Raw genomic sequence first — 22,814 nt, forward strand, 5'->3', positions numbered from 1 at the left:
TAACAACAATTGATAAAATAGTAGAGTTTACTGTCAAAAATTGGAGGTAGGGGTGGGGGGAAGGGTGGGGGGGAGTTGGGGAAAAGAAAGGGGGGAACACAGAACGAATTAATTACAGTGTAAATACTGAATATTGTTCTGGAATGCCTGGGTGCGATAATAACAGCTGGAGATCCTGAAAATTGAAGCGTTTTTATTCTCTCATGAGCGATGATGAGGAGACAGATGGGATGATTAAAGATGGAATGAGCAAGATGAATCTGCTGTCAGTGTTAGACGCTGAGCAAAACCGTCCAGGAATTTCTACTAAACTGAGTATTCCTCGAGAGTCTCCCACTCGAGTACTGACCCAGCCCTACACTGCTTAGCTTCCAAGATCGGAAGGATTCGGGCGTTACCAGTGTGGTATGATAGTAGAAAAAATATTTGATATCGAGGGCTCGAGAATCACTGATGAGAGTTCACGAAAATGGAGAAATAAGAGAAAAGAAAAGACAAGAGAATGGGTGGAGGAGGAAAATAGGGGATCTGCTGCCACCGTTAGACCGGGATAATTACCCCTGAATCAGTGGTGAGAGTCCTGAAGATAGTATAAAGTGAGGAAAAGGAAACGATACTGATAGGTAAAAATTTTTGAGATTGGTTGATAGACAATGGGCTGCTTGATTGCAGGATGCTGATAGTACCTATGATAAAGGTATTAGGTGTGATAAAGAGCAATTTGTACACAATTAGCAGTCAAATAAATTGATTAGACCCATACATCACCATCAATTTGCTACTATCAGATTATTACAATTATACCAAAATGGTATCAGGTGGAAAAAGAAGGAGAAAATGAACAACAATTTCTTATTTGTGTTCCGCTGTATGCAGAGCTGCAGAAATACTATATAATATGATTGCAAGATGCTGATAGTACCTATGATAAAGGTACTTGGTGTGATAAGGAGCAATTTGTACACAATTAGCAGATAATTAAGTTGATTGGAACCATGCATCACCATCAATTTGATGCTGACAGATTATTGCACATTGTACCAAAATGGTATCAGGTGAAAAGAGAAAGAGATAATAAACAACAGTTGATTATACAGAGCTGCAGCAGTGCTATATAATACGCAGTATAGAGGATAGTGATAAATTGCTCAGCCAAATGATTAGATCAATATTGATGACTGAAAATAAAGGTTTAAACAGTATCCTATGTGGTATTAAGCCGCTAAATGCCGACTATCTGTAAAACGGGTACTTGCAAAAAACAGCTTGATGAATGCTATTATCAAATATAAATATGCAAAAAGATGCTGAGATTGAGCAGATATTACCCGGAATTGTATGGAACGATCAGTCACTAATATGAGCAGGATACTTTCTGAGTACGGAATGTCCGTGTCAAAGTCCAGGCAAATTGAAGATGCAGGATACACTGGTTCTCAGGAGCTGAGCAGTTCGTTTATAGCCGCACTGCCGATCAAAGTACCTGATGTATTGTGGAGACGTGGTCAGGTTGGCTGAGGAGAAGAGAGACACAATGTTCCTGGTCCCATCGCGGTAGTATCTAGCGGCGGCGGGTTGATGCAGCGGCTGCTGGGGAAAGAGCGGCTCGTGGTTCAGGATGTCCGGAATCAGCTGTCACACCCAGGCAGTGGGGGTAGGGAACGGAAAACTACGGGTGAAACTAGTTTTCCGTTCCCTACCCCCACTGCCTGGGTGTGACAGCTGATTCCGGACATCCTGAACCACGAGCCGCTCTTTCCCCAGCAGCCGCTGCATCAACCCGCCGCCGCTAGATACTACCGCGATGGGACCAGGAACATTGTGTCTCTCTTCTCCTCAGCCAACCTGACCACGTCTCCACAATACATCAGGTACTTTGATCGGCAGTGCGGCTATAAACGAACTGCTCAGCTCCTGAGAACCAGTGTATCCTGCATCTTCAATTTGCCTGGACTTTGACACGGACATTCCGTACTCAGAAAGTATCCTGCTCATATTAGTGACTGATCGTTCCATACAATTCCGGGTAATATCTGCTCAATCTCAGCATCTTTTTGCATATTTATATTTGATAATAGCATTCATCAAGCTGTTTTTTGCAAGTACCCGTTTTACAGATAGTCGGCATTTAGCGGCTTAATACCACATAGGATACTGTTTAAACCTTTATTTTCAGTCATCAATATTGATCTAATCATTTGGCTGAGCAATTTATCACTATCCTCTATACTGCGTATTATATAGCACTGCTGCAGCTCTGTATAATCAACTGTTGTTTATTATCTCTTTCTCTTTTCACCTGATACCATTTTGGTACAATGTGCAATAATCTGTCAGCATCAAATTGATGGTGATGCATGGTTCCAATCAACTTAATTATCTGCTAATTGTGTACAAATTGCTCCTTATCACACCAAGTACCTTTATCATAGGTACTATCAGCATCTTGCAATCATATTATATAGTATTTCTGCAGCTCTGCATACAGCGGAACACAAATAAGAAATTGTTGTTCATTTTCTCCTTCTTTTTCCACCTGATACCATTTTGGTATAATTGTAATAATCTGATAGTAGCAAATTGATGGTGATGTATGGGTCTAATCAATTTATTTGACTGCTAATTGTGTACAAATTGCTCTTTATCACACCTAATACCTTTATCATAGGTACTATCAGCATCCTGCAATCAAGCAGCCCATTGTCTATCAACCAATCTCAAAAATTTTTACCTATCAGTATCGTTTCCTTTTCCTCACTTTATACTATCTTCAGGACTCTCACCACTGATTCAGGGGTAATTATCCCGGTCTAACGGTGGCAGCAGATCCCCTATTTTCCTCCTCCACCCATTCTCTTGTCTTTTCTTTTCTCTTATTTCTCCATTTTCGTGAACTCTCATCAGTGATTCTCGAGCCCTCGATATCAAATATTTTTTCTACTATCATACCACACTGGTAACGCCCGAATCCTTCCGATCTTGGAAGCTAAGCAGTGTAGGGCTGGGTCAGTACTCGAGTGGGAGACTCTCGAGGAATACTCAGTTTAGTAGAAATTCCTGGACGGTTTTGCTCAGCGTCTAACACTGACAGCAGATTCATCTTGCTCATTCCATCTTTAATCATCCCATCTGTCTCCTCATCATCGCTCATGAGAGAATAAAAACGCTTCAATTTTCAGGATCTCCAGCTGTTATTATCGCACCCAGGCATTCCAGAACAATATTCAGTATTTACACTGTAATTAATTCGTTCTGTGTTCCCCCCTTTCTTTTCCCCAACTCCCCCCCACCCTTCCCCCCACCCCTACCTCCAATTTTTGACAGTAAACTCTACTATTTTATCAATTGTTGTTAATAAAAGTTATATTTAAAAATTCATTTATAATTTTTACTTATTGTCTCTTCTGAGACCTCTTAAACATACAAGAGTGCACCCACAAAAGAGTCTTCTTCTCTCCCTTTTGTTGTATGTCTTACCACTGACTCAGGGTGCACCACCAAACTCAAGATAACATTAGAAAACTCAGATTTTCTCGTTGTATTATGTATTTTGGTTCTAACAATATCTATTAGATACCTTATCATTCTCCAGTGCGGTATACCCCCAATACATTCGCAGTTTCCAATAAGTCCTTCTGCAAAGCCACTGTTTACTGTTATGTTAGTACTACGCACTGTTCAGAGGCATAACTAGGGTTTTTGGAGCCCAGGGCAAGATGTAAGCAAGATGGAAGCATGTGCGCGCACCTTCGGCGCGCGCTGGAAAAATGGGCGTGGTCACACACCAGAAGGGGTGTGGCCACGCTCCAGAAGGGGTGTGGCCACACTCCAGAAGGGGTGTGGCCTCGCTCCAGAAGGGATGTGGCCACTGAAAATGGCACACAGTGCCAGTTACATTGCCCCACAGTGCCAGATGCAATGCCCCACAGTGCCAGTTACATTGCCCCACAGTGCCAGATACAATGCCCCACAGTGCCAGTTACATTGCCCCACAGTGCCAGATACAATGCCCCACAGTGCCAGTTACATTGCCCCCCAGTGCCAGATACAATGCCCCACAGTGCCGGATACATGCCCCACAGTGCCAGTTACATTGCCCCACAGTGCCAGATACAATGCCCCACAGTGCCAGATACATGCCCAACAGTGCCAGATACAATGCCCCACAGTGCCAGATACAATGCCCCACAGTGCCAGTTACATTGCCCCCCAGTGCCAGATACAATGCCCCACAGTGCTGGATACATGCCTCGCAGTGCCAGTTACATTGTCCCACAGTGCCAGACACAATGCCCCACAGTGCCAGTTACATGCCCCACAGTGCCAGTTACATGCCCCACAGTGCCAGATACATTGCCCCACAGTGCCAGATACATGCCACACAGTGCCGGATACATTGCCCCACAGTGCCAGATACATGCCCCACAATGCCAGTTACATTGCCCCACAGTGCCAGTTACATTGCCCCACAGTGCCAGTTACATTGCCCCATAGTGCCAGTTACATGCCCCACAGTGCCAGTTACATGCCCCACAATGCCAGTTACATTGCCCCACAGTGCCAGTTACATGCCCCACAGTGCCAGTTACATGCCCCACAATGCCAGTTACATTGCCCCACAGTGCCAGTTACATGCCCCACAGTGCCAGTTACATGCCCCACAGTGCCAGGCCCCACTCAGTGCCAGTTACATATGCCCCATTTGGTGCCAGATACATGCCCCACTGTGCCGCCAAGCCCGCCGCCCCCCCCCTGCCCCCCGTCACTCACTGCTTGCTCTCTGTGAGGGGAGGAGAGCGCAGCGCCTCTCCTTCCCCTCACCGCTCCAGGTCTCCGGCGGCTGTCTGGCGCCGGTTCGCTAGCCAATCAGAGCTCACGGACCGGCATCCAATCAGGAGCCGGTCCGCAAGCTCTGATTGGCTAGCGCCGGAGACCGGACACAGCAGCGCTGCTGGCAGCGCTGCTAGTGCTGGCAGCGGCGGTGAGGGGAGGGAGAGACGCTGCGCTCTCCTCCCCTCACATTTAGGGTTGACGGGGGTGAGTGGGGCATGATGCCCTGGTCGCCAGCGGTGCCCCCCTCTCCTGGGCCTGCCAAGGCGCCCAGGGCACGTGCCCCACTCGCCCTACCCTAGATACGCCTCTGGCACTGTTACTGCATAGTACTCCCATTGGAACGTACAGTAGATCTAACTATCTACTACTGTTGAAGCAAAGCCTAATGGGGAACCAATAGCCCCTCCTAAAATCAGGCAAACACACTGAATCTCACAAAAAAAAACATTTACATAATATTAATGGAGAAGACCAGAGGCTTACAGAATTAACTGCAAATGATGCTCAATTTGAATGCTGTACATAACATTTGGGTGGCTAGGAACTGTAATTAACAATTCCCGGCTGTTTCATTATGCCTGATAAAATAATTGCCATCTAGTTCTTTGGACTCTGACTCTTCAGAGTGCCATTTAGCACAAGGTCCATTCACTGTGGATGCACAATACTGATGACAGGTGGGAAGGGGTTAAGTTCTAGTATCAAAGTTAAGCATATATCGACCTTGGAATTATCCTATAAATGCTTACTAGTAGAGATGAGCGGGTTCGGTTCGTTGAGATCCGACCCAACTTCACCTATTTTACACGGTTCCGAGGCAGCCTCGGATCTTCCCGCCTTGCTCGGTTAACCCGAACGCGGCCGAACGTCATCATCCCGCGTTCAGATTCTCGCGAGATTCGTATTCTATATAAAGAGCCATTTTCACTCGTGCATTGGAGATTGAACGGAGAGGACGTTGCTAAGTTCTCTCTCTGAAAAGCTCCATATCTGTGCTCAGTGTGCTGCAAATATCTGTGCTCAGTGTGCTGCAAATATCTTTGCTCAGTGTGCTGCAAATATCTACGTTCTCTAGTGAAAAATAAATTTTATAAACAGTACCCAACAGTGCGCAGTGGCAACTAGTCAGTGCAGTATCTTAAAAATGGGGCTTTTCCAACCCCAAAAAATATGTGATGAAAACAAGAAAGAAAAGAGACTACTTCACCAGCGCCTGCCCCGTTTAGAGCGGAGCAATCCACCTCTTATTTTCCGTCGACTTCTCCTAATTAGGAGTATTCATATCAATTAGTGACCGGAAAGAGAGGAGAATGCAGAGAATAGTGTGATACCATAAAAACAAATATTTAATAACATCAACCTTCTAAAAACACATAGTCAAGATGTTCCAATATGGAAAATGCTGGTATAATGACACAACATGTGTCACAATGGACAAAGACATTCACTGAAAAGATTCCACCCTCATGAGAAAAAGAAGCAATGGCTGATTACCGATTCCTGGTGAACTGATTTGCGTCAGTTACGTTCTCTGTCTGAAAAGCTCCATAACTGTGCTCAGTGTGCTGCAAATATCTGTGCTCAGTGTGCTGCAAATATCTGTGCTCAGTGTGCTGCAAATATCTACGTTCTCTGCCTGAAAAGCTCCATATCTGTGCTCAGTGTGCTGCAAATATCTGTGCTCAGTGTGCTACATTTTGGTGACCAACAGTATATAGTTGTACAGTACAGTAGGCCATTGCTGTATCTTGCAGCTCTGTGTCACTGCAAGTATCCATTCCATATCTGTGCTGCATTTTTGTGAGCAGTATATATAGTAGTACAGTGCAGCATTTTGGTGACCAACAGTATATAGTTGTACAGTACAGTAGGCCATTGCTGTATCTTGCAGCTCTGTGTCACTGCAAGTATCCATTCCATATCTGTGCTGCATTTTTGTGAGCAGTATATATAGTAGTACATTGCTGCATTTTGGTGACCAACAGTATATAGTTGTACAGTACAGTAGGCCATTGCTGTATCTTGCAGATCTGTGTCACTTCATGTATCCATATCTGTGCTGCATTGTTGTGAGCAGTATATAGTAGTACAGTGCAGCATTGTGGTGACCAGTATACTACAGTACAATAGTCCAGTGCTGTTCTCGCTGCTCAGTGTCAGTTCTCCGTAGCATCATCAGTGCTCAGTAAAATCAGTGCTCAGTATAATCAGTGATTGATCAGTATAATCAGTTCTCAGTATAATCAGTGCGCTGTTAGACGTGCGCCCGTTTTCCGCCGTTAGTGCATTGGGATTTAGACAATTGATGAAGTTATTGTGTCCCCGGTACAAAATCCCATCTAGATTCCACTTCATTAGGCAGGCGATAGCGAGATTTTACCAATTACTATCAGTGATTTATAATTAATTATTAATTACAGTGATCTTACCAAATGATTCCAGTGATTTTGTCATTTTCTTCCAGTGATTTGGACCAATAATAACATTGATTAGAACAAATAATTCCTGTGATTTTTTCATTTTCTTCCAGTGATTTGGACCAATAATACCATTGATAAGAACGAATAATTACTGTGAAATTGAGGTGTTTGTGTCGCTTAGCTTAGCCATCCAGCGACCACAGTGCACCTCTTTTTCTCTTTTCTTTGCATCATGTGCTGTTTGGGGCCATTTTGTCTGACACTGTAGTGCCACTCCTGGATGGGCCAGGTGTTTGTGCCGCCCTCTTGGGTCGCTTAGCTTAGTCATCCAGCGACCTTGGTGCAAATTTTAGGACTAAAAATAGTATTGTGAGGTGTGAGGTGTTCAGAATAGACTGGAAATGAGTGGAAATTGTGGTTATTAAGGTTAATAATACTATAGGGTCAAAATGACCCCAAAATTTTATGATTTAAGCTGTTTTTGAGGGTTTTTTTAAAAAAAAAAAACACCCGAATCCAAAACACACCCGAATCCGACAAAAAATTTTCAGGGAGGTTTTGCAAAAAAACGCGTCCGAATCCAAAACACGGCCGCAGAACCGAATCCAAAACCAAAACACAAAACCCAAAAAAATTCCGGTGCACATCTCTACTTACTAGCTACAGATGTAGCGTGCTCATTTTACTGTGATGCGGAATGCTGCGAATAGTCAAATGGTCAAATCTCACAACCGCCTGACTTGAAAGGAGTCCTATGTGCGGGCGCGTGAGTGACACCTGGATTTGGTTGCTAATGGGGAACTACAAGAATATGTGACAAAGCTGTTTTAATAACTTCTCCCATCAGCTTCAGCACAGGACCTCCTCATTGACCGGGTTCACCGTTTGCCAAGGCAATATCCTCAGAGCGGATAGACAAGCAGAAGGTTTCGATGTTTTAGGAGGAGTCTAGATATTCTCGGATCTTTTGGCGCACACCTTGGCTAAGAGGCGCTCATTTCAATCTATCACTGCTGCACTCTGTGACGATATTACCTACCGCTGGGGATTTCCCATCACTATGACTCTTTCTCTTACATGATTTCTACAGTTGAGGCTGGGGATAATCAACTGGCAGAATGGGACATATCTGTTGCTATTTCTTCTTCTAGAACTGCTGATTATGTGTCTCCTGATTGAGTGTTGGCCAAGGGAGAATAAGCTATACAGTACCTACTGTGATTCTATTGCTGTTAGTGGCAATTTCCAGACTACTCATTGAACATGAGAGATAATATTATATCAACTGTAGTTCTGATAATATGTTAGGAACAAGCTTTGATGTCTCCCGATGGCCATCTGGGCTCGTCAGATTTTCTATGATTATATGAGCCTTTCTGCCCTTTTTTCTGTTTCACGTCTTGATGTTTTGCTGTAATATATTACAGTTTCTGGTTCCCTAGTATATCTGCGCACAGGTGTTTTTTTTTTGTTCTATATTTATGATGTGGTTTCCCAGCCTCTGTCCACTTCTAAAATTGATGTACAGAAGTTATGGATTTCACCTACTGAATGTTGTATTGTTTCTCCGACATCCCCATAATCCCTCTATAGCGGCTGTTTAGGCCCCTTGGGTTCTTACACTTATAACGTCTACATTTATGTGTTTGTCTCCTGCTCCTTTTATTTGCTCACATAAGTGCATGGGTGGTTCCTATAGTGCACCACTCTCCCATTTGTTGTTGTTTTGCTGCTTTACCTCTCCTGCAGTATGCTATTGTGAAAGAAGTGTGCCTAGCAGTAAAGTGCGATTACCAAGGCCCTTTGGTTCTACCTGCTAGTCATTTATGCTGGTCACTGATTCAGCTCTCACTCTAACTACCAGACATCAGGGTGGAGTTGCAACATTACACCTCAACTATTCAGCTTTATATAGAAAATGAGGGAAGTGTAATGGTGCATACACAAGGTGTGATGCACTCAATACTAGAGATGAGCGCCGGAAATTTTTCGGGTTTTGTGTTTTGGTTTTGGGTTCGGTTCCGCGGCCGTGTTTTGGGTTCGACCGCGTTTTGGCAAAACCTCACCGAAATTTTTTTGTCGGATTCGGGTGTGTTTTGGATTCGGGTGTTTTTTTCAAAAAACCCTAAAAAACAGCTTAAATCATAGAATTTGGGGGTAATTTTGATCCCAAAGTATTATTAACCTCAAAAAACATAATTTACACTCATTTTCAGCCTATTCTGAACACATCACACCTCACAATATTATTTTTAGTCCTAAAATTTGCACCGAGGTCGCTGTGTGAGTAAGATAAGCGACCCTAGTGGCCGACACAAACACCGGGCCCATCTAGGAGTGGCACTGCAGTGTCACGCAGGATGGCCCTTCCAAAAAACCCTCCCCAAACAGCACATGACGCAAAGAAAAAAAGAGGCGCAATGAGGTAGCTGACTGTGTGAGTAAGATTAGCGACCCTAGTGGCCGACACAAACACCGGGCACATCTAGGAGTGGCACTGCAGTGTCACGCAGGATGTCCCTTCCAAAAAACCCTCCCCAAACAGCACATGACGCAAAGAAAAAAAGAGGCGCAATGAGGTAGCTGACTGTGTGAGTAAGATTAGCGACCCTAGTGGCCGACACAAACACCGGGCCCATCTAGGAGTGGCACTGCAGTGTCACGCAGGATGTCCCTTCCAAAAAACCCTCCCCAAACAGCACATGACGCAAAGAAAAAAAGAGGCGCAATGAGGTAGCTGACTGTGTGAGTAAGATTAGCGACCCTAGTGGCCGACACAAACACCGGGCCCATCTAGGAGTGGCACTGCAGTGTCACGCAGGATGTCCCTTCCAAAAAACCCTCCCCAATCAGCACATGATGCAAAGAAAAAGAAAAGAAAAAAGAGGTGCAAGATGGAATTATCCTTGGGCCCTCCCACCCACCCTTATGTTGTATAAACAAAACAGGACATGCACACTTTAACCAACCCATCATTTCAGTGACAGGGTCTGCCACACGACTGTGACTGATATGACGGGTTGGTTTGGACCCCCCCCAAAAAAGAAGCAATTAATCTCTCCTTGCACAAACTGGCTCTACAGAGGCAAGATGTCCACCTCATCTTCACCCTCCGATATATCACCGTGTACATCCCCCTCCTCACAGATTATCAATTCGTCCCCACTGGAATCCACCATCTCAGCTCCCTGTGTACTTTGTGGAGGCAATTGCTGCTGGTCAATCTCTCCGCGGAGGAATTGATTATAATTCATTTTAATGAACATCATCTTCTCCACATTTTCTGGATGTAACCTCGTACGCCGATTGCTGACAAGGTGAGCGGCGGCACTAAACACTCTTTCGGAGTACACACTTGTGGGAGGGCAACTTAGGTAGAATAAAGCCAGTTTGTGCAAGGGCCTCCAAATTGCCTCTTTTTCCTGCCAGTATAAGTACGGACTGTGTGACGTGCCTACTTGGATGCGGTCACTCATATAATCCTCCACCATTCTATCAATGTTGAGAGAATCATATGCAGTGACAGTAGACGACATGTCCGTAATCGTTGTCAGGTCCTTCAGTCCGGACCAGATGTCAGCATCAGCAGTCGCTCCAGACTGCCCTGCATCACCGCCAGCGGGTGGGCTCGGAATTCTGAGCCTTTTCCTCGCACCCCCAGTTGCGGGAGAATGTGAAGGAGGAGATGTTGACAGGTCGCGTTCCGCTTGACTTGACAATTTTGTCACCAGCAGGTCTTTCAACCCCAGCAGACCTGTGTCTGCCGGAAAGAGAGATCCAAGGTAGGCTTTAAATCTAGGATCGAGCACGGTGGCCAAAATGTAGTGCTCTGATTTCAACAGATTGACCACCCGTGAATCCTTGTTAAGCGAATTAAGGGCTGCATCCACAAGTCCCACATGCCTAGCGGAATCGCTCCGTGTTAGCTCCTTCTTCAATGCCTCCAGCTTCTTCTGCAAAAGCCTGATGAGGGGAATGACCTGACTCAGGCTGGCAGTGTCTGAACTGACTTCACGTGTGGCAAGTTCAAAGGGCATCAGAACCTTGCACAACGTTGAAATCATTCTCCACTGCACTTGAGACAGGTGCATTCCATCTCCTATATCGTGCTCAATTGTATAGGCTTGAATGGCCTTTTGCTGCTCCTCCAACCTCTGAAGCATATAGAGGGTTGAATTCCACCTCGTTACCACTTCTTGCTTCAGATGATGGCAGGGCAGGTTCAGTAGTTTTTGGTGGTGCTCCAGTCTTCTGTACGTGGTGCCTGTACGCCGAAAGTGTCCCGCAATTTTTCTGGCCACCGACAGCATCTCTTGCACGCCCCTGTCGTTTTTTAAAAAATTCTGCACCACCAAATTCAAGGTATGTGCAAAACATGGGACGTGCTGGAATTTGCCCATATTTAATGCACACACAATATTGCTGGCGTTGTCCGATGCCACAAATCCACAGGAGAGTCCAATTGGGGTAAGCCATTCCGCGATGATCTTCCTCAGTTGCCGTAAGAGGTTTTCAGCTGTGTGCGTATTCTGGAAAGCGGTGATACAAAGCGTAGCCTGCCTAGGAAAGAGTTGGCGTTTGCGAGATGCTGCTACTGGTGCCGCCGCTGCTGTTCTTGCGGCGGGAGTCCATACATCTACCCAGTGGGCTGTCACAGTCATATAGTCCTGACCCTGCCCTGCTCCACTTGTCCACATGTCCGTGGTTAAGTGGACATTGGGTACAACTGCATTTTTTAGGACACTGGTGAGTCTTTTTCTGACGTCCGTGTACATTCTCGGTATCGCCTGCCTAGAGAAGTGGAACCTAGATGGTATTTGGTAACGGGGGCACACTGCCTCAATAAATTGTCTAGTTCCCTGTGAACTAACGGCGGATACCGGACGCACGTCTAACACCAACATAGTTGTCAAGGACTCAGTTATCCGCTTTGCAGTAGGATGACTGCTGTGATATTTCATCTTCCTCGCAAAGGACTGTTGAACAGTCAATTGCTTACTGGAAGTAGTACAAGTGGGCTTACGACTTCCCCTCTGGGATGACCATCGACTCCCAGCGGCAACAACAGCAGCGCCAGCAGCAGTAGGCGTTACACGCAAGGATGCATCGGAGGAATCCCAGGCAGGAAAGGACTCGTCAGACTTGCCAGTGACATGGCCTGCAGGACTATTGGCATTCCTGGGGAAGGAGGAAATTGACACTGAGGGAGTTGGTGGGGTGGTTTGCGTGAGCTTGGTTACAAGAGGAAGGGATTTACTGGTCAGTGGACTGCTTCCGCTGTCACCCAAAGTTTTTGAACTTGTCACTGACTTATTATGAATGCGCTGCAGGTGACGTATAAGGGAGGATGTTCCGAGGTGGTTAACGTCCTTACCCCTACTTATTACAGCTTGACAAAGGGAACACACGGCTTGACACCTGTTGTCCGCATTTCTGGTGAAATACCTCCACACCGAAGAGCTGATTTTTTTGGTATTTTCACCTGGCATGTCAACGGCCATATTCCTCCCACGGACAACAGGTGTCTCCCCGGGTGCCTGACTTAAACAAACCACCTCACCATCAGAATCCTCCTGGTCAATTTCCTCCCCAGCGCCAGCAACACCCATATCCTCCTCATCCTGGTGTACTTCAACACTGACATCTTCAATCTGACTATCAGGAACTGGACTGCGGGTGCTCCTTCCAGCACTTGCAGGGGGCATGCAAATAGTGGAAGGCGCATGCTCTTCACGTCCAGTGTTGGGAAGGTCAGGCATCGCAAACGACACAATTGGACTCTCCTTGTGGATTTGGGATTTCAAAGAACGCACAGTTCTTTGCGGTGCTTTTGCCAGCTTGAGTCTTTTCAGTTTTCTAGCGAGAGGCTGAGTGCTTCCATCCTCATGTGAAGCTGAACCACTAGCCATGAACATAGGCCAGGGCCTCAGCCGTTCCTTGCCACTCCGTGTGGTAAATGGCATATTGGCAAGTTTACGCTTCTCCTCCGACAATTTTATTTTAGGTTTTGGAGTCCTTTTTTTTCTGATATTTGGTGTTTTGGATTTGACATGCTCTGTACTATGACATTGGGCATCGGCCTTGGCAGACGACGTTGCTGGCATTTCATCGTCTCGGCCATGACTAGTGGCAGCAGCTTCAGCACGAGGTGGAAGTGGATCTTGATCTTTCCCTAATTTTGGAACCTCAACTTTTTTGTTCTCCATATTTTATAGGCAGAACTAAAAGGCACCTCAGGTAAACAATGGAGATGGATGGATTGGATACTAGTATACAATTATGGACGGACTGCCACGGTTAGGTGGTATAAAAAAACCACGGTTAGGTGGTATATATTATAATAATAATACAATTATGGATGGACGGACTGCCTGCCGACTGCCGACACAGAGGTAGCCACAGCCGTGAACTACCGCACTGTACACTGGTTGATAAAGAGATAGTAGTATACTCGTAACAACTAGTATGACACTATGACGACGGTATAAAGAATGGAAAAAAAACCACGGTTAGGTGGTATATATTATAATAATAATACAATTATGGATGGACGGACTGCCTGCCGACTGCCGACACAGAGGTAGCCACAGCCGTGAACTACCGCACTGTACACTGGTTGATAAAGAGATAGTAGTATACTCGTAACAACTAGTATGACACTATGACGACGGTATAAAGAATGAAAAAAAAACCACGGTTAGGTGGTATATATTATAATAATAATACAATTATGGATGGACGGACTGCCTGCCGACTGCCGACACAGAGGTAGCCACAGCCGTGAACTACCGCACTGTACACTGGTTGATAAAGAGATAGTAGTATACTCGTAACAATTAGGATGACACTATGACGGTATAAAGAATGAAAAAAAAAACCACGGTTAGGTGGTAGGTATATAATAATAAATAATACAATTCTGGTCGGACGGACTGCCTGCCGTGTGCCGACACAGAGGTAGCCACAGCCGTGAACTACCGCACTGTACACTGGTTGATAAAGAGATAGTAGTATACTCGTAACAATTAGGATGACACTATGACGGTATAAAGAATGAAAAAAAAAACCACGGTTAGGTGGTAGGTATATAATAATAAATAATACAATTCTGGTCGGACGGACTGCCTGCCGTGTGCCGACACAGAGGTAGCCACAGCCGTGAACTACCGCACTGTACACTGGTTGATAAAGAGATAGTAGTATACTCGTAACAATTAGGATGACACTATGACGGTATAAAGAATGAAAAAAAAAACCACGGTTAGGTGGTAGGTATATAATAATAAATAATACAATTCTGGTCGGACGGACTGCCTGCCGTGTGCCGACACAGAGGTAGCCACAGCCGTGAACTACCGCACTGTACACTGGTTGATAAAGAGATAGTAGTATACTCGTAACAATTAGGATGACACTATGACGGTATAAAGAATGAAAAAAAAAACCACGGTTAGGTGGTAGGTATATAATAATAAATAATACAATTCTGGTCGGACGGACTGCCTGCCGTGTGCCGACACAGAGGTAGCCACAGCCGTGAACTACCGCACTGTACACTGGTTGATAAAGAGATAGTAGTATACTCGTAACAATTAGGATGACACTATGACGGTATAAAGAATGAAAAAAAAACCACGGTTAGGTGGTAGGTATATAATAATAAATAATACAATTCTGGTCGGACGGACTGCCTGCCGTGTGCCGACACAGAGGTAGCCACAGCCGTGAACTACCGCTCTGTACACTGGTTGATAAAGAGATAGTAGTATACTCGTAACAATTAGGATGACACTATGACGGTATAAAGAATGAAAAAAAAACCACGGTTAGGTGGTAGGTATATAATAATAAATAATACAATTCTGGTCGGACGGACTGCCTGCCGTGTGCCGACACAGAGGTAGCCACAGCCGTGAACTACCGCACTGTACACTGGTTGATAAAGAGATAGTAGTATACTCGTAACAATTAGGATGACACTATGACGGTATAAAGAATGAAAAAAAAAACCACGGTTAGGTGGTAGGTATATAATAATAAATAATACAATTCTGGTCGGACGGACTGCCTGCCGTGTGCCGACACAGAGGTAGCCACAGCCGTGAACTACCGCACTGTACACTGGTTGATAAAGAGATAGTAGTATACTCGTAACAATTAGGATGACACTATGACGGTATAAAGAATGAAAAAAAAAACCACGGTTAGGTGGTAGGTATATAATAATAAATAATACAATTCTGGTCGGACGGACTGCCTGCCGTGTGCCGACACAGAGGTAGCCACAGCCGTGAACTACCGCACTGTACACTGGTTGATAAAGAGATAGTAGTATACTCGTAACAATTAGGATGACACTATGACGGTATAAAGAATGAAAAAAAAACCACGGTTAGGTGGTAGGTATATAATAATAAATAATACAATTCTGGTCGGACGGACTGCCTGCCGTGTGCCGACACAGAGGTAGCCACAGCCGTGAACTACCGCACTGTACTGTGTCTGCTGCTAATATAGACTGGTTGATATTTAAAGAGATATTAGTAGTATACAACAATACTATACTGGTGGTCAGGCACTGGTCACCACTCCTGCAGCAAAAGTGTGCACTGTTAATTAATATAATTGTACTCCTGGCTCCTGCTAACAACCTGCAGTGCTCCCCAGTCTCCCCCACAATTAATTATAAGCTTTTAATTTATACATTGATGACTGTGCAGCACACTGGGCTGAGCTGAGTGCACACAGACTGAGTCACACTGTGTGACTGACTGTGCTGTGTATCGTTTTTTTTTTCAGGCAGAGAACGGATATAGCAGAGAGAAGTGAACGGATATATTATATTAAATAAAAGTTAACTAGCAACTGCACTGGTCACTGACTGTGGTAAACTAACTCTGTCTGCGACTCTGCACAATCTCTCTCTCTCTATCTAATCTATCTCTATTCTAATGGAGAGGACGCCAGACACGTCCTCTCCCTATCAATCTCAATGCACGAGTGAAAATGGCGGCGACGCGCGGCTCCTTATATAGAATCCGAGTCTCGCGATAGAATCCGAGCCTCGCGAGAATCCGACAGCGTCATGATGACGTTCGGGCGCGCTCGGGTTAACCGAGCAAGGCGGGAAGATCCGAGTCGCTCGGACCCGTGAAAAAAAACATGAAGTTCGGGCGGGTTCGGATTCCGAGGAACCGAACCCGCTCATCTCTACTCAATACCCGACATTGACTATGCAATGTGGCCGGAGCACGGCGCCACCAATATAGTTAATTCTGGGCTGTCTGCACTGTCTATTTTTTCTTGTGATGTCAATCCCACGGGACCACGCATCGGCATTGCAAGCTGTGAACACACGGTGTGATATGCACTAACTTTCCTTATGATTTGACTAGTCACAATCATAAGGAAAGTTAGTGCATATCGCACCATGTGTATGCACCATAAGACTCAGCAAAAAGAAGACACACATTTAACACCAACCAATTAGGATAAAGGGGGTCATTCCGACCTGATTGCATGCATCAGTTTTTCGTTGCCGTGCAATCGGGTGCAGAATGTGCATGCACTGCGGCCGCAATGCGCAGGCACGTTTGAGAAGTTCAGATTATTTCTAATAAATATTTAAAATGCCAGCATTAATATATGCTGCGGACGCAAGGCGCATCTTATTACCATATACGATAAAAGTGCGCTGTACGTCGCAAACACTACATCCCTTTAGAGAAAACAAGTACTCGCACACATTGTAGATTGCGGTCCAACGCTCAGAGGTGTATATATTTGATATTAAAAGGGTATGCATACAATATAACACATGTACAGTATATATATGGTTACAGTGTTACAATTACACAAGAAGCAATTGTGGTTACATAAGGATCAATTACAGCCAGCATACTTCACCCTGTCCCTCAATGCACAGTCCGCTCCATCTTTGAATCTGCCCCAACAGCAACAAAAACAAACAGCAAACAGAACTTCTTGGGTGAAGGAAAATACCTATATACTGTGTATTGGGGGAAGTACATGTCTGGGACTGAGTCTTCTGTTATTGGTCCAGGGGAGGGTGATCTCTCATTCATGATGTGTTATTGGTCAGTTCATATGCAAGCAATGTCCAGCCTTGAAGATGACATCATAGGGATTAGCCATGCTGTCTTCCAATAAGATTCTTTTGTTCACTTTAGAATTGTGGCTTCCTATTCCTACATTTAATCATAACTAATCATTGCAATGTGCTACAATCTAACCACAGCTATCAAATTAACACACTCATTCCCTTGATCATTTTGACACCAAGCATGACACGTTTATCTTGTTCCGTTCCAATAACACATATATATCTGATGTTATAACTCTCTTATGTAAATACATTATAATGTCTGGTGCTTGACATGTTTAATTTATGTGTTGTATGAAATTTGTGTTGAATATATCTTTGTGGCTTGTCTGTGTGAATGCGTATGCTACCGTATATCGCTGTGCACACTGCGTGTATACGCACGCTCAGCGACCCATCTGTTTGGAGTTTGTATTTGCTGTGTATGTAATATTTTTGACTTCGACACTTTGCTGCCCGGCGATGGGGAATGCCAGGCAGCGAATGTTCTAACAAGATTTCTATCGGAGTGGATTAATTCTCTTAAAGGAATGATCTCCACTCTTTCTACAAAATTGTCCCACAAGGAGAAAGAGACGCAATACTTAAAACAGACTGTGGATGAGTTTATGAACAGAGACTCAGTTCCCAAAACAGAATCTCAATCCCCTCCCATTTGTCCACAAAAGCGATCTGTGGCCCATATCCTGCAGTTTGACTCTGACAGGTCAGACATGGAGGAGGGGGAGGTGGACTCAGAGGGGGGATGCAGCTCTGTTACAGGGAATAGAGGCTCTTATAGAGGCTATCAGAGATGTTGTGCATATTCCTGATAAGGTGTCAGCGGAGTGTGAGGAATCTTATTTTAATGTAAAGAAAAAGTCCTCAGTTACTTTTCTTGTGTCAAAGGAATTGAATACCCTGTTTGAAGAACCATGGGTTAATCCTGATAAGAAGTTTCAGATCCCTAAAAGGTTACTCTCATCTTTTCCTTTTCCTCTGGAGGATAGGAAAAAATGTGATAATCCACCAATAGTGGACGCATCAGTCTCTAGGATGTCACATAAAATTGTATTGCTGTTCCTGGTGCAGCATCCCTGAAAGACACAGCTGATCATAAAATTGAGACTACACTCAAATCAGTGTACACAGTTGCTGAGGTGGCCCAAAGACTTACTACTGCATGCGCGTGGATCACTAAAGCTATTGCTAAATGGTCAGGTAACTTAATTGAGGGGTTAGATTCCTTATCTAGGGGGGATGTTGTCTTACTCCTGCACCATATACAGGTACCCTGCAAACTTTATGGTGGAAGCCATAAAGTAAATAGACATGCTTAATGCACGCACCACCGCTATGGCAGTGTCGGCACACAGGGGCTTGTGGCTACGCCAGTGGACTGCTGATGCGGACTCCAGGAGAGGCGTGGAAGGCCTACCATTCACAGGAGAGGCCTTGTTTGGAGATGAATTAGACGAATGGATCTCCACAGCTACTGCAGGTAAGTCTACATATTTTCCTTCCGCAACCCCCCAACCAAGAAGACTTATTCAGGTTCTAAGTTACAGTCCTTTTAGCTGCCCAAGTTCAAGAGCAAATCCAGAGGTGCTTCTACGTCCTCCAGCGGCGCAAGAGGTAAACCACGCAAACCAGCAACAGCAGGTGCTCAGGAACAGCGCTCAGGCTCTGCTTCATCAAAGACTTCAGCATGACGGAGGACCGCAATGCCTGGGAGACTGTCAGGTGGGAGCCCGACTACAATTCTTCAGTCAGATCTGTCAAAGTCGTGCCAGGATCCCTAGATCTTATTTCCCAGGGCTACAGACTGGAGTTCCAAAAGCTCCCACCTCACAGATTCTTCAAATCAGGCTTGCCAGTTTCACAAGAGGCAAGTATAACTTTACAGCATACCATCCAAAAACTGGTACAGACTCAGGTAATTGTTCCAGTTCCACCTCATCTACTAAACAAGGGGTACTATTCCAACTTGTTTGTAGTACCGAAGCCGGACGGTTCAGGAAGACCAATTCTAAACCTCAAGTCTTTGAACCCGTACTTACGAGTGTTCAAATTCAAGATGGAGTCTCTGAGAGTGGTGATCTCAGGTCTGGAGGAGGGGAAATTCCTAGTGTCTCTGGATATCAAGGATGCGTACCTTCACATTCCGATCTGGCCAACTCATCAGGCTTATCTCCGGATTGCACTGCAGGACAGTAACTACCAGTTCCAGGCCCTGCCATTTGGTCTCTCCACAGCACCGAGGGTGTCCACAAAGGTGATGGCAGAGATGATGTTTCTACTCCGCAAACAGGGAGTGAACACAATTCCGTACCTGGACGATCTCCTGATAAAAGAGCCGCCCAGGGAAAGGTTGCTGGACAGCATTGCTCTCTCAACCAAACTCCTCCAGGATCATGGGTGGATTCTGAACCTTCTGAAATCTCACCTAGAGCCAACACGGAGGCTCCCATTCCTGGGAATGATACTGAACATGGAGCCACAAAAGGTGTTCCTTCCATTGGAAAAGGCATTGGTAATCCAGTCGATGGTCAGGATGTCCTGAAGCCAACCCATGTGTCGGTGCATCTGTGCATTCGCCTTCTGGGGAAAATGGTGGCCTCTTACGAGGCACTTCGATACGGAAGGTTTCACGCAACACCCTTCCAGCTCGATCTGTTGGACAAATGGTTTGGATCGCATCTTCACATGCTCAAGAGGATCCATCTGTCACCAAAGGGCAGTGCTTCCTTCTGTGGTGGCTACTGAAGGGACAGGGTGAAACGAAAAGCAGAGCAGCAATGTCAGAGGTGTCAAGAATTCTCCTCTGGGCAGAAAGAAACACTGTGGCATTGTCAGTGGTCTTCATTCCGGGAGTAGACAACTGGAAAGCAGACTTCCTCAGCAGACACGACCTGTACCCGGGGGAGTGGGGCCTTCACCTGGAAGTGTTCAGGTGCTTGACATGTCGATGGGGATATCCAGGCGGTATTGTTCCAGGTCGAGAGACCCTCATGCGGTGGCGATAGATACCCTGACAACTCCATGGGTCTATCAGATGGTGTACATGTTTCCTCCACTTCCTCTGATCCCAAGAATTCTAAAATGAATAAAAAGGGAAAACGTTCAAGCAATACTCATTGCTCCAGACTGGCCAAGAAGGTCCTGGTATGCGCACCTTCTGGAGATGCTCCTCAAAGATCCGTGGCCTCTACCTCTTCGCGAGGATCTTCTGCAACAGGGCCTGTTCATCTATCAGGACTTACCGCGGCTACGTTTGACGGCATGGAAGTTGAACGGCTGATTCTTGCCAGAAGAGGGATCCCTAACAAGGTTATCCCAACTATGATCCAAGCCAGGAAGGGGGTAATGTCTAAGCATTACCATCATATCATATCTGTGCTCCATAAAAGTCCAGATTTTGGCCTTGTCCATTTTCTTTCAGAAACAATTGGCTTCTCTCCCTGAGGTACAGACATTCTTGAAAGGTGTTCTGCACATCCAACCTCCCTTTGTGCCTCCCACGGCACCTTGGGATCTCAATGTGGCGCTGCAGTTCCTCCAATCGGACTGGTTTGAACCGATACAGAAGGTGGACGTAAAATATTTTACGTGGAAGACCGTCACACTGTTGGCCTTGGCTTCAGCAAGACGTGTGTCGGAGCTGGGGGCTTTGTCTTACAAAAGTCCCTATTTAATTTTCCATGAGGACAGAGCTGAACTCAGAACTCATCAGCAATTTCTTCCTAAAGTAGTGTCCACATTTCACATCAACCAACCTATTGTGGTTCCGGTTGTCACCGACACCTCTGCTACTTCAAAGTCTTTTGATGTTGTGAGGGCTTTGAAGGTGTATGTAAAAAGAACAGCTCATCACAGAAAGACGGACTCACTGTTGTTCTTTATGATCCCAATAAGATTGGGTGTCTTGCTTCAAAGCAGACAATTGCACGCTGGATCAGACTTACTATCCAGCATTCTTATTCCACGGCAAGTTTGCTGTGTCTAAAATCTGTACAGGCCCACTGTACTAGGTCGATGGGTTGTTCCTGGGCAGCTGCCCAAGGTGTTTCGGCTTTACAGCTCTGCTGAGCAGCTACTTGGTCAGGTACGAACACATTTGCTAAGTTCTACAAGTTCAATACTTTGGCCTCTGAGGACCTTCAATCAGTCAATCAGTTCTGCAGGAACCTTAGCACTCTCCCAACCAGTTTGGGAGCTTTGGTACATCCCCATGGTACTAAATGGACCCCAGTATCCTCTAGGACATAAGTGAAAATAGGATTTTAATTACCTACCGGTAAATCCTTTTCTCGTATTCCGTACGTGCTTCGTTCTTCCTGCACTGTTACTTAGTTAAGTAATGTTGGTTCAGCTGTTGCTGTTCCTGTTTCAAGTTGGGTTAGCGTGGCTTTCCTCTTGTTGTGTCTGCTGGTTTGGAATCTCACCACTATCATTATCTATCCTGCTCTCAAAGTATGTCCGTCTCCTCGGGCACAGTTTCCTAGACTGAGTCTGGTAAGAGGGGCATAGAGGGAGGAGCCAGCTCACACTATTAAATTCTTTAAGTGCCCATGGCTCCTAGTGGACCCGACCATACCCCATGGTACTAAATGGACACCAGTATCCTCTACAGACTGCGAGAAAAGGATTTACTGGTAGGTAATTAAAATCCTATTATTTCACTTGACAAAGAAATTATGTAGAGGTGCTAATGAGGATGTTGATGATGAGGATGTTGACTATCGGAGGTAGTCCTTCTAAAAAGTTGTTTTATAGGGATCCAAACATACCAAGCACTTCAGCCACAAAAGTGGCAGTCCCTGTTGCTGCAGTGCTTGGTTTGTTAAACTGTGCACATCCATTTAATATACAACATAAGGGTGGAAGAGCCCAAGAACAATCCCATCTTGCACCACTTTTCTTTTCATAATGGGCTGTATTTTGTGGAGGTCGTTTTAGCATAGACAACCATTTTTATTGGTTATTCCTTTAATACATTACTAATTAACAACACATTTTTAACCAGAAAAAAATACAATGTTAATACAATAGCCAAGGATTCCTGACAAAGGTTGAAGAGCAATGTTAATAGCCAAGGATTCTCGACAAGTGTTAAAGAGCAATGTTAATAGCTATGGATTCCTGACATGGGTTGAAGAGCAATGTTAATAGCCAAGGTTTTCCCAAAAGGGTTGAAGAGCAAAGTTAATAGCCAAGGATTCCCAACAAGAGCTGAATAGCAATGTTAATAACCAATGATTCCTGTCAAGGGTTGAAGAGCAATGTTAATAGCCAATAATTCTTGACAAGGTTTGAAGAGCAATGTTAATAGCAAAGGATTTCCAGCAAGGGTTTAAGACAATTGTTAATAGCCAAGGATTACTGACAAGGGTTGAAGAGCAATGTTAATAGCTAGGAATTCCTGAAAAGGGCTGAAGAGCACTGTTAATAGCCAATGA

At 45.0% G+C, this 22,814-nt stretch overlaps 2 pseudogenes; one reads left to right on the top strand and one right to left on the bottom strand.

Moving 5' to 3' along the window:
• Positions 1–300: 300 nt before the first annotated feature.
• Positions 301–419, bottom strand: LOC135051856 (5S ribosomal RNA; annotated as a pseudogene).
• A 2,516-nt stretch (positions 420–2,935) lies between these two features.
• On the top strand, positions 2,936–3,054 carry LOC135051858 (5S ribosomal RNA; annotated as a pseudogene).
• Positions 3,055–22,814: the final 19,760 nt, after the last annotated feature.

Source organism: Pseudophryne corroboree, chromosome 2, assembly GCF_028390025.1.
Source record: "Pseudophryne corroboree isolate aPseCor3 chromosome 2, aPseCor3.hap2, whole genome shotgun sequence".
In the NCBI taxonomy this organism is placed as follows: Eukaryota; Metazoa; Chordata; class Amphibia; order Anura; family Myobatrachidae; genus Pseudophryne; species Pseudophryne corroboree.